Source organism: Monodelphis domestica, chromosome 8, assembly GCF_027887165.1.
Source record: "Monodelphis domestica isolate mMonDom1 chromosome 8, mMonDom1.pri, whole genome shotgun sequence".
Classification (NCBI taxonomy): Eukaryota; Metazoa; Chordata; class Mammalia; order Didelphimorphia; family Didelphidae; genus Monodelphis; species Monodelphis domestica.
The window spans coordinates 184,426,377-184,442,109 of NC_077234.1; the positions used below are offsets into that span (position 1 = coordinate 184,426,377).

The 15,733-nt window shown below is 38.6% G+C and overlaps 1 long non-coding RNA gene across 1 annotated transcript in view; it reads left to right on the forward strand.

The window, feature by feature from the left end:
• The window catches only part of LOC130455996 (uncharacterized), a 71,976-nt gene that overhangs the window by 21,706 nt on the left and 34,537 nt on the right, over positions 1–15,733 (forward strand). The gene's annotated exons all lie outside the window — the stretch shown is intronic.

The window sequence follows — 15,733 nt, forward strand, 5'->3', positions numbered from 1 at the left end:
ATTCGTGCTGGCAAGCCAAAGTGAGGAATAATTTCTTTTAAAAGCACCTTGGCAATAAAAGCCACTATGGTTTGAACAGTGGGAAGTGCTTCAGGCAATCTGATCAGCTGATCCACTATGACCAGGCAAAAATTATACTGCCTAGCTTTTGGCATAGTGATAAAATCAATTTGCAGGTATTCAAACAGTGTGTCAACAAGGGGACAGCTGGGTAGCTCAGTGGATTGAGAGCTAGGCCTAGAGATGGGAGGCCCTAGGTTCAAATCTGGCCTCAGACACTTCCCAGCTGTGTGTCCCTGAGCAGGTCACTTAACCCCCATTACCTAGCCCTTACTACTCTTCTACCTTGGAACCAATACCCAGTATTTATTCCAAAATGGAAGGTAAGAGTTTAAAAAAATTTTTTAAAAAGGTGCATAAGCCAGAGGAAGCCCACCAAAAGCTTTGTCATGAAAGGCATGCTGATTGAAAGCCTGGCAGGTAGGGCAGGCTGTATACACTTTAGAAGCTATGGTAGTTATGCCAGGGGCTATCCATATTCTTTTAACAGAGTCCACAATTCCCTGGCTACCAAAGTGACCATTTTTGTGAATGGATTGGCACATTTGGTGATAAAAACTTCTATGGAGTAGAGGTTTTCCTTGAGATGATAACAATACTCCATTCATCAATTTTAATTTTAATTCATGCTTGCATCTTTCCACTTCCTTTTCATTATAAGAAAGGGACAAATTTAAGTCATTACTAGTTGCCAATGTTAAAATTAACTCAGGCCCTTCTAAGACCACTAGCTTTGCAGCTGTATCTGCCTGGTCATTCCCCCTAGAGGCAGAGTCAGTGCCATCTCTATGAGCAGGGCAATGAACAAGAGCTAGGGCTTCAAGCAACTGAAGAGCAGAAAGAATTTCATTAATAATTATTGCATTAGCTATGCATTTACCAGCTGAGGTTAAAAATTCCCTTTGAAGCCATAGCATGCCCACTGCATGATGTTTCAAATGCATATCTAGAGTCTGTGTAAATAGTTGCTTTCTTATTTTTGGCAATTATACAGGCATATTTTAGATCTATCAGTTCTGCACCTTGAGCACTTATATTTGAGGGCAATGAAGCTGACCACAGAGTGACAAATCTGTGACTACAGCAGCTGCAGTGTAGTGTCTGCCATCCGTCATGAAAGAAGAACCAAAGACTAAATCTGGAGGGTCCAAGAGATTATTTTGAGGCTTTTCTGCCATGGACACTAAAAATTCACAGCTGTGCAAAGGTTCTCCTGAAACTGGTAAATCAGGAAGCAAGATTGCAGGATTAAGAACTGTACAGTGTTTCAAGGTAATATTTTTATTGGCCAACAAGGTTTTCTTATACCTTGCAAGTCTGTCTATGTTCGGACTTCCGGTCAAGATGGTGGCTTAGAAGCTGCGAAAGTTCAGACCTTGGAAACCCTTCCTTACCGATCACAAACTGAGTGCTCCTAGGACACCGAAATTCAAGCTGAACAACAGGACAGACCCGGGGAACATTCCTCCCAGACCTGGATCAAAAGGTATGGCCCCCTAAAAGCCAGAACCCTAGATCACTCGGATCTAAGGGGCAGGCAGAAGGAAGGTCACAGGACCCATCCCCCCCAACCCAGAGTGCTGAGCCCATGTCAGCAGCAGGAACTTCAGGGCCGGTAAAAGCGATAAAAGTGCCCCAGGGCTGGATATTTTCAAGGACTCACCTTGAAAGCATCCTGAGCCAGTCTCTGGGACGCTCAACACAGACAACAGGGAAACATAGAGAGAAGGGGGAAGCCTTTATCCCCCTGGCTGGGTTCTTCCAACTGAGTCTCAAGGGAGGTCCCAGCTTTAGGGCACCAGCTGAACCCAATCCCATCAGGAGCCCTCAGAGCTACTGAAAGGAGAGAAACCTCAGGGCTGGCAAAGAGGTTGCTCCGAAGAGCTTACCTTGAAAGTAACCTGGGCCAGTTTCCGGGCATTCAACACAGATTGTTGAGGAGGAGGTTGGTTTTTTTTCTATCTTTTTTTTTTGGCTCGGGGATCATTCGGCCCTCACCAGCTGAACCTAATCCCATCAGGAGCCCTCAGAGCTTCTGAAAGAACAGAAACAGGGCTGGGGAAGGGCTTACCTTAAAAGCAACCTGGGCCAGTCTCCGGGCATTCAACACAGATTGTGGAGGAGGAGATTTTTTGCTTTAGGGCACATTCAGTCCTAATCCCATCAGGAGCCCTCAGAGCCCAGGGAGGCCATGACCCCTCCCCTCTTAGAGAGCAGAGTCTTCTGAAAGAACCAGCAGAATCTAATCCCATCAAAAGTCTCCAGAATGCAGGGAAGCCCAGGCTTCCCACCCATCCTCATTGACTGCTGGACTTTAAGCCAATCAAAAGCCTCCAGAGGACAGGGAAGCTCAAACCCCCAACAACCCTCCCCCAGAGACTACACCAAGAGATCTTCTGTTAAAGCTCCAAGAGGGGAGACTGATAGAAGTCCCAAAAAAACAAAGAAAATGAGAGGAACAAGAGCACAGACCAATATGGGGAGTAAAGAAGGGGTGAATTTGAGCAAATAACAGAAAAAGAAGAAAGAAACTACAATAGACAGCTACTACTCAGCAAATGGAACAGAGGGGAAGAGATCAGCAAACAATAAACCAGAAAACACAGTGAATTGGATACAGGCTGTGGAAGAACTCAAAACACAACTAAGAGAGGCTGAAGACAATTGGGAAAAGAACTTAAAAATTAAGATAAGTCATCTGGAAAAAGAGGCACTTGAACTAAAACGAGAAAATAGTGTCTTGAAAGCCAAAATCAACCAGCTGGAAAATGAGGCAAAGGAGATGAAAGATGAGGTGAAGAGGATGAAAGACGATCTTCAAAGAAAATCAGACCAGAAGGAAAAAGACGACCAAAAAGCCAAAGATGAAATCCAATCTTTAAGAACCAGAATACAACTAGAATCAAGTGACCTCACAAGGCAGCAGGACACTATAAAACAAAACAAAAAGAATGAAAAAATTGAGGAAAATGTGAAGCATCTCATTCACAAAACAGACGATTTAGAAAATCGTTCAAGAAGAGACAATTTAAGAATAATTGGACTACCAGAAGACCACGACAAAAGAAAAAGCCTGGACATAATAAAAGAGGAAATTATCCAGGAAAACTGTCCCGAGATCCTAGAACAAGAGGGGAAAGTGGAGATTGAAAGAATTCATAGATCACCCCCTGTATTTAATCCCCAACTGACAACACCAACAAATGTTATAGCCAAATTCAAAAACAATCGGATGAAAGAAAAGATATTACAAGCTGCCAAGAAGAAGCCATTCAGATACCATGGACACACGGTGAGGTTAACACAGGATCTGGCTGCATCCACACTGAAGAACCGAAAGTCATGGAATACGATATTCCAGAAAGCAAGGGAACTAGGTCTACAACCAAGAATAAAAATACCCATCAAAACTGACTATATTCTTACAGGGGAAAGGATGGTCATTCAACACAACAGAAGAGTTCCAAGCATTCATAAATAAAAGACCAGACCTGAACAGAAAATTTCATGTCCAACCATAGAACTCAAGAGAATCATCAAAAGGTAATTTAAAAAGAGGGGAAAAAACAACAACAACAACAACAACAAATTTTTAAGAGACTCAATAAGTTAAAATGATATGTATCCATATAAGAAAAGAGGTCATTGGTAACTCTTAAAAAACTGTTACTATCATCTGAGCAGATAGAAGAATTACACTCAGAGGGAACAGTGACAAACTGTATAGGATGAAAGGATAAGACAAAAATAGGTATATAGATATATGCATGCATAAATACATATACATGTATATGTATATATATATATATATACATGACTAGAGCTAAAAAAGAAAAGAGGTTATGACTAAAAGAAATGGGAAAAGAAACAAATGGGGGTAAATTTATATGTCACAAAGAAGCTCATGGTGGGAGGGGGAATAACATCAATACACTGGAAGGGTAAAGAAGTTGGAGACAGGAAATACTCAACTCTTATGTACTTTGAAACTGACCCAAAGAGGGAAGAACAACCCAATCCAGTGGGGAAGAGAATAGATTTGTGCTCTATAGGGGAGTAGAAGGGTAAAAAACGGACTGGTGGGGAGGGAAGCAGTACAAGGGAGGGAGGGGGGAATTTTTAAAAGACTACAGGGGAAAATAAGGGAGGGAATAAAAAGGGAGGGGGTAGAAAGGGAAGTAAAATAAGGGAGGGAACGGGGGGGGGGCTGACTATAAACAAACATTCATATAGAAGGAAATAGTGAAAGAAGAAAAGGCAGGACCAGGAGTAGAAATCAAAATGCTGGGAAATACACAGCTAGTAATCACAACTCTGAATGTGAATGGAATGAACTCACCCATAAAATGCAAGCGAATAGCAGAGTGGATTAGAATCCAAAACCCTACCATATGCTGTCTGCAAGAAACACACATGAGGAAGGTAAATACACATAGGGTGAAAGTAAGAGGATGGAGCCAAACCTATTGGGCATCAAATGATAAAAAGAAGGCAGGAGTAGCAATCATAATATCGGACAAAGCCAAAGTAAAACTAAATCTAGTTAAAAGAGATAGGGAAGGTAATTACAGCCTGATAAAAGGCAGTATAGACAAGGAAATATCTGTACTCAATATGTATGCACCAAATGGCAGAGCATCCAAATTTTTAAAGGAGAAACTAGAGGAGCTCAAGAATGAAAAAGATAGAAAAACTATACTAGTGGGAGATCTGAACCTTCCCCTATCCAAACTAGATAAATCAAATAAAAAAATAAATAAGGAAGAGGTGAGAGAAGCAAATAAAATATTAGAAAAATTAGAGTTAGTAGACATGTAGAGAAAAATAAATAGGGACAAAAAGGAATACACCTTCTTTTCAGCAGTACATGGTACATTCACAAAAATTGACCATGTACTAGGGCACAAAATCATTGCAAACAAGTGCAAAAGGGCAGAAATAATAAATGCAACCTTCTCAGACCACAGTGCAATAAAAATAATAATTAGTAAGGGTACATGGATAGATAAATCAAAAATTAATTGGACATTAAACAATATGATTCTCCAAAACCAGCTAAAGAATAAATTGTAGAAACAATAACTTCATTGAAGAAAATGACAATGGTGAGACATCCTTTCAAAACCGATGGGATGCAGCCAAAGCAGTACTCAGGGGGAAATTTATATCCTTGAGTTCATATATAAACAAATTAAGAAGGGCAGAGGTCAATGAATTGGGCATGCACATTAAAAAACTAGAAAGTGAACAAATTAAAAATCCTCAGATGAAGACTAAATTAGAGATCCTAAAAATGAAAGGAGAAATTAATAAAATTGAAAGTCAAAGAACTATTGATTTAATAAATAAGACTAGAAGCTGGTACTTTGAAAAAACATATAAAATAGACAAAGTATTAGTCAGTCTAATTAAAAAAAGGAAAGAAAAAACCAAATTGACAGTATCCAAGATGAAAAGGGAGACCTAACCTCTAATGAAGAGGAAATCAAGGCAATCATTAAAAACTACTATGCCCAATTATATGGCAACAAATATGGCAATCTAAGTGATATGGATGAATACTTACAAAAATATAAATTGCCTAGACTAACAGAGGAAGAAATAAATTACCTAAACAACCCCATATCAGAAAAAGAAATTGAACAAGCCATCAAAGAACTCCCTAAGAAAAAATCCCCAGGGCCTGGTGGATTCACAAATGAATTCTATCAAACATTCAAAGAACAGCTAATCCCAATACTATACAAACTATTTGACATAATAAGCAAAGCGGGAGTTCTACCAAATTCCTTTTATGACACTAACATGGTACTGATTCCAAAGCCAGGCAGGTCAAAAACAGAAAACTATAGGCCAATCTCCCTAATGAATATAGATGCAAAAATCTTAAGTAGGATACTAGCAAAAAGACTCCAGCAAGTCATCACAAGGGTTATCCACTACGATCAGGTAGGATTCATACCAGGAATGCAAAGAAGGTTCAATATTAGGAAAAACATCTATATAATTGACCATATAAACAAGCAAACCGACAAAAATCACATGATTATTTCAATAGATGCAGAAAAAGCATTTGACAAAATACAACACCCATTACTATTGAAAACACTAGAAAGTATAAGAATAGAAGGGCCTTTCCTAAAAATAATAAAAAGTATCTATCTAAAACCATCAGCCAACATCATCTGCAATGGGGAAAAACTCAAAGCCTTCCCAATTAGATCAGGAGTCAAACAAGGATGCCCATTATCACCTTTATTATTTAATATTGTCCTAGAAACACTAGCAGTAGCAATTAGAGAAGAAAAAGAAATTGAAGGTATTAAAATTGGCAATGAGGAGACCAAGCTGTCACTCTTTGCAGATGATATGATGATTTACTTAAAGAATCCCAGGCAATCAACCAAAAAGCTAGTTGAAATAATCAACAACTTTAGCAAAGTTGCAGAATACAAAATAAACCCACATAAGTCATCAGCATTTCTATATATCTCCAACCCAGTTCAGCAGCAAGAATTAGAAAGAGAAATTCCATTTAAAGTCACCCAAGACAATATAAAATACTTAGGAATCTATCTGCCGAGACAAACACAGGAACTATATGAACACAACTACAAAACACTCTCCACACAATTAAAACTAGACCTAAACAATTGGAAAAACATAGATTGCTCATGGGTGCGATGAGCTAACATAATAAAAATGACCATCCTACCCAAATTTATCTATCTATTTAGTGCCATACCCATTGAACTACCAAAAAACTATTTTACTGAATTAGAGAAAACCATAACAAAGTTCATTTGGAAGAATAAAGAATCAAGGATAGCCAGGGAAATAATGAAAAAAAATATACAAAGAAGGTGGCCTTGCAGTCCCAGATCTCAAACTATATTACAAAGCAGTGGTCATCAAAACAATTTGGTACTGGCTAAGAGACAGAAAGGAGGATCAGTGGAATAGACTTGGGGTAAATGACCTCAGTAAGACAGTCTTTGACAAACCCAAAGACCCTAGCTTTTGGGACAAAAATCCAGTATTTGATAAACACTGCTGGGAAAATTGGAAGACAGTGTGGGAGAGATTAGGCTTGGATCAATACCTCACACCCTACACCAAGATAAACTCAGAATGGGTGAATGACTTGAACATAGGGAAGGAAACTATAAGTAAATTAGGTGAACACAGAATAGTATACATGTCAGAACTTTGGGAAGGGAAAGATTTTAAAACCAAGCAAGACTTAGAAAGAGTCACAAAATGCAAAATAAACAATTTTGACTACATCAAATTAAAAAGGTTTTGTACAAACAAAACCAATGTAACTAAAATTAGAAGGAAACAACAAATTGGGAAACAATCTTCATAACAAAAACTTCTGACAAAGATCTAATTACTCAAATCTATAAAGAGCTAAACCAGTTGTACAAACAATCAAGCCATTCTCCAATTGAAAATGGGCAAGGGACTTGAATAGGCAATTTTCAGCTAAAGAAATCAAGACTATTAATAAGCACATGAAAAAGTGTTCTAGATCTCCTATAATCAGAGAGACGCAAATCAAAACAACTTTGAGGTATCACCTCACACCTAGCATATTGTTCAACATGACAGCAATGGAAAGTAATGAATGCTGGAGGGGATGTGGCAAAGTAGGGATGTTAATTCATTGCTGGTGGAGTTGTGAACTGATCCAACCATTCTGGAGGGCAATTTGGAATTATGCCCAATGGGTGCTAAAAGACTGTCTGCCCTTTGATCCAGCCATAGCACTGCTGGGTTTGTACCCCAAAGAGATAATAAGGAAAAAGACTTGTACAAGAATATTCATAGCTGTGCTCTTTGTGGTAGCCAAAAATTGGAAAATGAGGGGATGCCCTTCAATTGGAGAATTACTGAACAAATTGTGGTATATGTTGGTGATGGAATACTATTGTGCTAAAAGGAATAATAAAGTGGAGGAATTCCATGGAGACTGGAACAACCTCCAGAAAGTGATGCAGAGTGAAAGGAGCAGAACCAGGAGAACATTGTACACAGAGACTGACACATTGTGGTAGAAGAGAACGTAATGGACTTCTCCAGTAATGGCTTTAAAATGTGCCTGAGCAACCTGCAGTGATCTACGAGAAAAAAAAAAAACTATCCTCAAACAGAGGACAAACTGAGCGAGTAAAAATACGGAGGAAAAGCTACAACTTGACTACAGAGGTTGAGGGGACATGATCGAGGAGATACACTAAATGAGCTCCCTAATGCAAATACCAACAACAAGGAAATTGGTTCAGAGCAAGGACAAATGTGATACCCAGACGAATCGCACATCGGCTAGGGAAGGAGTGGAGGGGTTTGGGGGGGAAGAAATTAAAATGATCTGTTTCCAATGAACAATGTAGGAAAATGACCAAATAAAATAATGTTTAACCCCCCCCCAAAAAAAAGAAAATGCCTATATTCTATCTCTTAACAACAATGCTTTAACTTTATGTGGGCACATTATGTTTAAAGGGCATACCAAGACTAAATCAGCAGATTTAGTTACTAACAAGGCTTTGGCAGCTACGCTTCTAAGACACGGTGTTGCTCCTGAAGCTACTAGGCCCAGCTGGGCCAAATAATAAGCAACTGGGCACTGAGCAGGTCCCAAAGTTTGAGTTATAACACCTGAAGCTTACCCCTCTCTGTTCATGTACATACAAAGTAAATGGCTTGTTCTAATCTGGGAAGCCTAGAGCAGGGGCAGACAGGATAGCCTGTTTTAAGTTAGGAAGAATTGACAGGTTTTCCACCTCTAATTTAAGCAGTTCAAAAAAAAGGGGGGTTATGTGATTTCCCCATAGCAAGGGATCCACTGCCTATAATAGGAGAGCCTTGTTGCTCCAAGAATTGCCCTCAACTATTTCTTAGTGGAAGGGGTGCTTGATTCCTGAATATCTTCAGTGCAATTAGAGGAAATGGACTGGGCACCAATATTTAAAATAAACCCTAAATATTTCACTTTGGGGAGACATTAGTGAACTTTTACCTTTGAGACCTTGTGGCCTCTCTTATGCAGCTCTAAAAGGAGATGTTTGCTATTATAAAAATAAAATTAGAAGCTATAGGATAAAATATTTAGATGGAAAAACTGTTCCAATATAAGTTCAAAACTGTTTAACTCACCCATCAGGTTCAAACTGTTAAGAGACTTTTGATAGAGGTAATCAAAAGTTTCCTCAGTGATGAAGTGAAGCCCAAATGTGAACTTTCCTTCTGGGCCAGGAGCAAGGATTCTAAAGAGAGTCTTATTATAAACATGAAATGTTTGTTGAAATATATAAGGATAAATAAAGGATTTCTAATTCCAAGGGATTCTAAATCATCCAAAATAAACACCCAGGATCCTCTAGGAACTGCTTCTCCTGTGTTTCACAGGCTTCACTAATCCTCCCTACTCTAACTAACCCAAATTTATACTATCTAAACAAAAAATACCACTCTTATCCTTATACTATCTTCCTGGCATACTGTGGCATTTGGTGAGGCCAAGAGAGAATCATCTACAAAGTGCATCAAACTTCTATCGTTAAACTTAATATTTGCTAAATCTTGTGTTAAAATCTGAGAACCACATGGGGCTGTCCACATACCATTGGGGCAAACAATACCAGGCCCATTTAGAACCTTTCCAGATGAAGGCAAATATATTCCTGGAATTCTAATGAACAGGGATTGAGAAGAAAGATGAACAGAGGTCTACCACAGTAAAATATTTTGATGTGCTGGGAGTAGAGGAGATAATTGTGGTTGTGTTTGGAACCACAGGATGTCTCTTTATGACATGATTATTTATAGCCCTTAACTCCTGCACTAATCTACAGACATTTTTTCCATTGTGGCCTAATTTTGGCTTTTTTTTTTTTTTACAGATAAGATGGGTGTATTATATTCAGATTTGAATGGAAGTATGTAAATGCTTGCTTAGTTAATGAATCTATCACTGGGGTAATTCCCTCAATTGCCTCTTTTGATAGAGGATACTGAGTAATGGAAGGAGGTGGAAGACCTTTTGTTTTGATTTGAACAGGAATAGCTGATTTAAGTGGGCTAACATCGGAAGATCATGTGGCCCAGAGAGGCTCAGGAATATCAGCTAGGATTTCAAAGGTGGGAAACTCCTTAATCTCCTGACTGTCTGAAATAAGTATAGGGAGCAAATTTAAGGATTCCTCAGGCAATTCTAGTGACATAGAGCTGTCTGGAAAACAAGTTATTGTGGCTCTAAGATTGTACTCTCCCTGGCAAATTTATAAAAGAGTCCCATTGACACCATTTGAGGGGAAATCTCTGGGACCTTTAGGGGTGGCCCTGATACTCCAACTATATTTAGTGAGCCAATGGAATCACAATCAGAATCAGGTGTATTCATCAATACCAATCTGGAGGCTCCAGTGTCTAAGAGGCAATCATAATACATATTTCCAACTTTCAGGTCTACGTGAGGTTCATCACTATTGGGAGTGTGTGTGTGTGTGTGTGTGTGTGTGTGTATGGCTCATCATGTATCAAAGACAAACCTCTTTGAGTAGCTTCTACTTTTTTTCATTTGTGGCTGGAGTAGTTTGATGACTCTTCCATTGATGGAATCTAGTAAGAGACTATGCTCTGTCCTCTGAAGCCATGTACCTTCCAGCAACAGGTCTCTATCCTTGAACTTTTTCATTTTTTCTTTTCCATTTTAGGTAAAAGAATAGTCTCCAACTTTGAAAATTCAAAAGTAAGGAGAATGAGAAAGGAATTTAGGAGTCAGCTTCCAGACTAGGTTTTGTGTGTTATGCAGCATAATTTCCCCAAGGAACAAAGAGTGATCTTTTGGAATTACTTTTGTGATCCCAGCCCAGCCATCATGCTGAATCTGGACATAAACTTGATGGGACCAGTGCTACACAGAAACTGAGCATTTCAAGCCTGCTTCCTCCCAAGATTGACTTGGCATAGTGGATATTATATCATAGAAATACTGAGGGAAATGGTTGTAGATTTTTTCTTACTATACAATCAACATTTATTAAGTGTCTAATATGTACCAAGAACTATGCTAAGCACTAGAGATACAAAAAGGGGCAAAAAGGGTAGTACCTACCCAAAAAGAGCTTATAATCTAATTTTGGAGACAAGATGCAAACAAAATGTATAAGAAACAAAGTATATATGGGATAAATGGAAAATAAGTAACAGAGAAAGCATAGAAATTAAGGAGGGATTAGAAAAGGCTTCTTGCAGAAGATGGGATTTTACTTGGGACTTCAAAGAAGTCAAAGAAATTAGTATCTATATCTTTAAATATTCTTTTGCAAAAGTTAATTGATGTCAAGGGTTAAATGGAGCTGGGACACTAGTAACCAGCTTATAACAAATGCTGAGGAAGGGCTGGGGGAACATATCCAATAGGGGATTGAACTAATGGCAGTCTAGAAAGAGATACTTCAGCCTTCAGGATTTTCCACTAAGATCCACTGAAAAATTAAGGAGGAGATATTGCCTTTCTGTTTCTTGGAGAGTGAGTCAGAGTGTATAATGCTATATTTTTTGCTTAGTTTTGTTTTTGTTTTTCAGATATTCTCCTTGTAGTATTTACTAATGTCCAAAGACTTTCTTCTGGTTCATTTGATACTTCTAGATACCAGTGCAACATTGGTGTCTTCCATCTTCCACTGTTGCTACTCAACACAGCCAGGGGCATATGTAAACTCTCTTTGTCTTTGGGTAGAGATATTACCTTTTTAAAGGCTATCACTACTGTCCTTAGGCTTTGGCATCCACTAAGGTCCTTTATCATCTCTCTCTGAAACCTCTCCTTTGGTGTCTTGGCCACTCCTACTCCACTCCAAGTACTCCCTTTATTCAACCATCTCTCCATATATGCAACTTAATCTCTCTCCTAGGATGCAGGCCCCTTCTTTCCACTTGTCTATTGATCATTTACACTGTGATATTCAACTAACCTTTCAAATTCAATCTTTCTAAAACTGAACTGCATTAGTGAATTGAATGCTGGACTAGATGTAAGACTTTGGTTAAAACCCTTTTAAGCCTCATTTTTTCTCAACCATAAAATAAGAGGTTGAACTAGATTGCTTCTGAGGTCCTTTCCAACTTTAAATCTGTGATACTTTGAACTAAATTTTCCCATAAATTTACCTTTTCCTTTGATTTACCCATCTTTACTAAAGGTGTCATCATTGTGCAAATTATCTCTATCCCTGATTTCACTGCCTCTTTGGGTCCTCTCTCTCCCTCTTTTCCACAGATTGTCACCAACTCCTGTCAATTCTAACGCTGCAATATCTCATTATTCTATCCCTTCTTTAGAATTTTCACTGTCTACCTGTGTTAATACTATTAATTAGTTCTCATCTACACTATTGTAATAGCCCCCTGGCAAGTCTTTTCACCTCCCACTTTGTCTCCTTCCAAGTCATACTAAAAACCACAATCAGATTAATTTTCCTAATGCACAACTTTGCTCATATCACTTTACTAATAAAAACTTTCATTAGATCTCCATGACATACCAGATGGAATATCATATACTTCTGCCAACCTAGATAATATGATATTCCCCAAATTTATAGAGTAGAATATAAACTCCTTGAGAGCAAAGTCTATTTCATTTTTGAATTTGTGTATCTAGTACCTATGTAGCACATGGATAATACTTAATAAATAATTGTCTAATATAACTTTTCCACCTTTTCTGTTCCCTGTTCATTTGCTCATATCATTCCTTCCCAATGTGTAATAGTGCCATCACCTCCATGTAAGGAATGACTTTTCAACAATTAGAGCAGTCCTAGGATGATTTGGAAGCAAATTCCCCTTCACTGGAGATTTTGAAGTTGAGGCTAGATGACCATTTATTTAGTAGGGATGTTATAGGGGCATCCAGGTAGGACAGCAGATAGAAAGTCAGGCCTGGAGCCAGAATGACTATGTTCACATCTGACCTCAGACACTCCCTAGCTGTGTGACCTCATGAGCAAGTCACTTAACATCAATTTCTAGCCCTTGCCATTCTTCTTTCTTATAATTGATACTAAGACATTAACTATGGGAGAAAAAGAGGCAGGTGGAGGAAGAGGAAGAGCAGGAGAAGGAGGAGGAGAATAAAAGAAGAGGAAGAAGAAGAAGAAGAAGAAGAAGAAGAAGAAGAAGAAGAAGAAGAAGAAGAAGAAGAAGAAGAAGAAGAAGAAGAAGAAGAAGAAGAAGAAGAAGAAGAAGAAGAAGAAGAAGAAGAAGAAGAAGAAGAAGAAGAAGAAGAAGAAGAAGAAGAAGAAGAAGAAGAAGAAGAAGAAGAAGAAGAAGAAGAAGAAGAAGAAGAAGAAGAAGAAGAAAGAAGAAGAAGAAGAAGAAGAAGGAGGAGGAGGAGGAGGAGGAGGAAGAGGAAAGAAAGAAAGAAAGAAAGAAAGAAAGAAAGAAAGAAAGAAAGAAAGAAAGAAAGAAAGAAAGAAAGAAAGAAAGAAAGAAAGAAAGAATGAAAGAAGAAGAAAAGGAGGAGGAGGAGGGATGTTCTAGATGATGGGATTTTTGGTAAGAGATCAATTAGACTAGGTGGCTTCTGACACATCTTCTAATTCTAAGATTTTATGGACATCTAGGTATCAGTTCTATCTATCCTTCAGGGCTCAGTACAAATATCTCCTTTTCCATGAAACCTTACATAATATCTACACTCGACCAATTGGAAGCAATTTCTCCTTCATCTGATTTCACAGCACTTTGTGATATTTGTGTTATTTATCACATTCTAATATATATTATTATTATTATTATGGGGTATATGGGGTGTTCAGGGAGGGGTAGTATCTCTGGTATGGATGGCTTGTCGTGCCCTCCTAGGGCAGCTCTCCAACCTATGACCCTCACCTGACACCCAGCTCTCACTTGTGGCTCCCAGTAGCTGCTAGCATGTGGCAGTGGCCACACTCCGGGCAACGGCTTCAACAGGCCGGTTAAACCTTGTGAGGGTAGCCATCGGGTCATCGACCCCTGGTGAACCAGGGCTTTGCTCACCCAGCATGTGAAGACTGCTTCGGCTGAACAGACGGAAGAAACCAATAAAAAGATTCAAAGGCTGAGATGGTGACACAGCAAAGCACTGTGGAGTGCTTAGGGCCTGTTGGAGCACAAAAGACAACACAGACATCCAATGCAGCTGAGGAAGTCTCCAGGTGTAACGACTTTTTGTGCCACTGGACCCAGGCTTCCAACGCTGAGAGAGTGGGACTGTCTCTGTGCATCGACTTTTCCACTTAAATCTCCTTCACGCACAAGTGTCTTTGTGCACACTCATCTATCATAGATGAAAACGCACAAAGACAATCGTCATGCTGGGTTACCAAGAGATTACTACTATAATATATATTATGTTTGTAAAGGCCCAGTTGGGTTGGAATGTCTTCTCCTTTTTATGGGCCCTATAAACATTAAAATCTCAATAATAAATATATTTTAAGGGAAGCTTATTAATGATCATTAGAAATCAAGGAATAAAGAGGGTACAAAATAAAAACCACTTGTCCATGGCTGATCAGTCAGTTCAAATACCTTTCTTACCACCACCAAACTCAGGACAGGAAGTAAAGATGTGGAACCTTTCATGTCCCTACCTAATCTCCCCTATCTATAGGAAATACATAATGTCAGGAAGTCATTAGGTTCCTGGGAAATGTAGTTCTTTTTTAGGGTAACAGATTTTCAATTATACATCCCCCCTGAGATCCATGGAAGACTGGTTTCTCCAATGGATCTTGTAAACATGACCAACTTTGAAGTTACAATAGTTTGGGGATAAAAGGAAAAGAGAACAAAACTAATGATTGCTAGATGCATTTACAAAAAGCCAGTTAGGGGGCAGTCCCCTTTAGCATAATAGTATACATACAAAACAAATACATTCAACCCCACACAGTTCATATCACCACATCCAAAAGTTCACTCTGAATCTCCTGGTGGAGCTTGTGTTCTGTGGGGGCTTCTTCATAGTGCCTTCTCCAAATAGTTCATTTTCTGGATTTGGAGAGGTAGAGTGTTTCTTATCCTAAAATTACTCTCAAAAAGAATTTAAACTTTGCAATTTAGAATAATAATAATAATACATACATACATATCCCCCTGAAGATGGTGATCAAAAACACAGGGATCACTTAGGGATGCATGGCTGAGTTATGAGGTATATGAATCAACTGGCAAGAGAAATAAAAAATACAGTCTTGCTTCCTGATTTACCAGTTTCAGGAGAACCTTTGCACATTTGTGAATTTTTAGTGTTCCTGGCTGAAAAGCCTAGAAATTATTTATTAGGCATTCCTTTAACCAATCCAGACCTCGTATTATTTACAGATGGGTCTTTTTCTCTGCCCTCAAATATAAGTGATCAAGGTGCAGAACTCATGGCTCTAAATCATGCCTGCATTATTGCCACAGATAAGAAGGGAACAATTTACAGATTCTAGATATGCATTTGGAATATGTCATGCTTTGGCTTCAAAGGGGATTTTTAATATCAGCTGGAAAATGTATAGTTAGCACCTTTATGGTGCCTTTTTCAAACAGTTCACTTTCTGGATTCAGAGAGGTAGCATGATTCTTGACCTAAAATTACTCTCAAAAAGAATTTAAACTTTGCAATTTA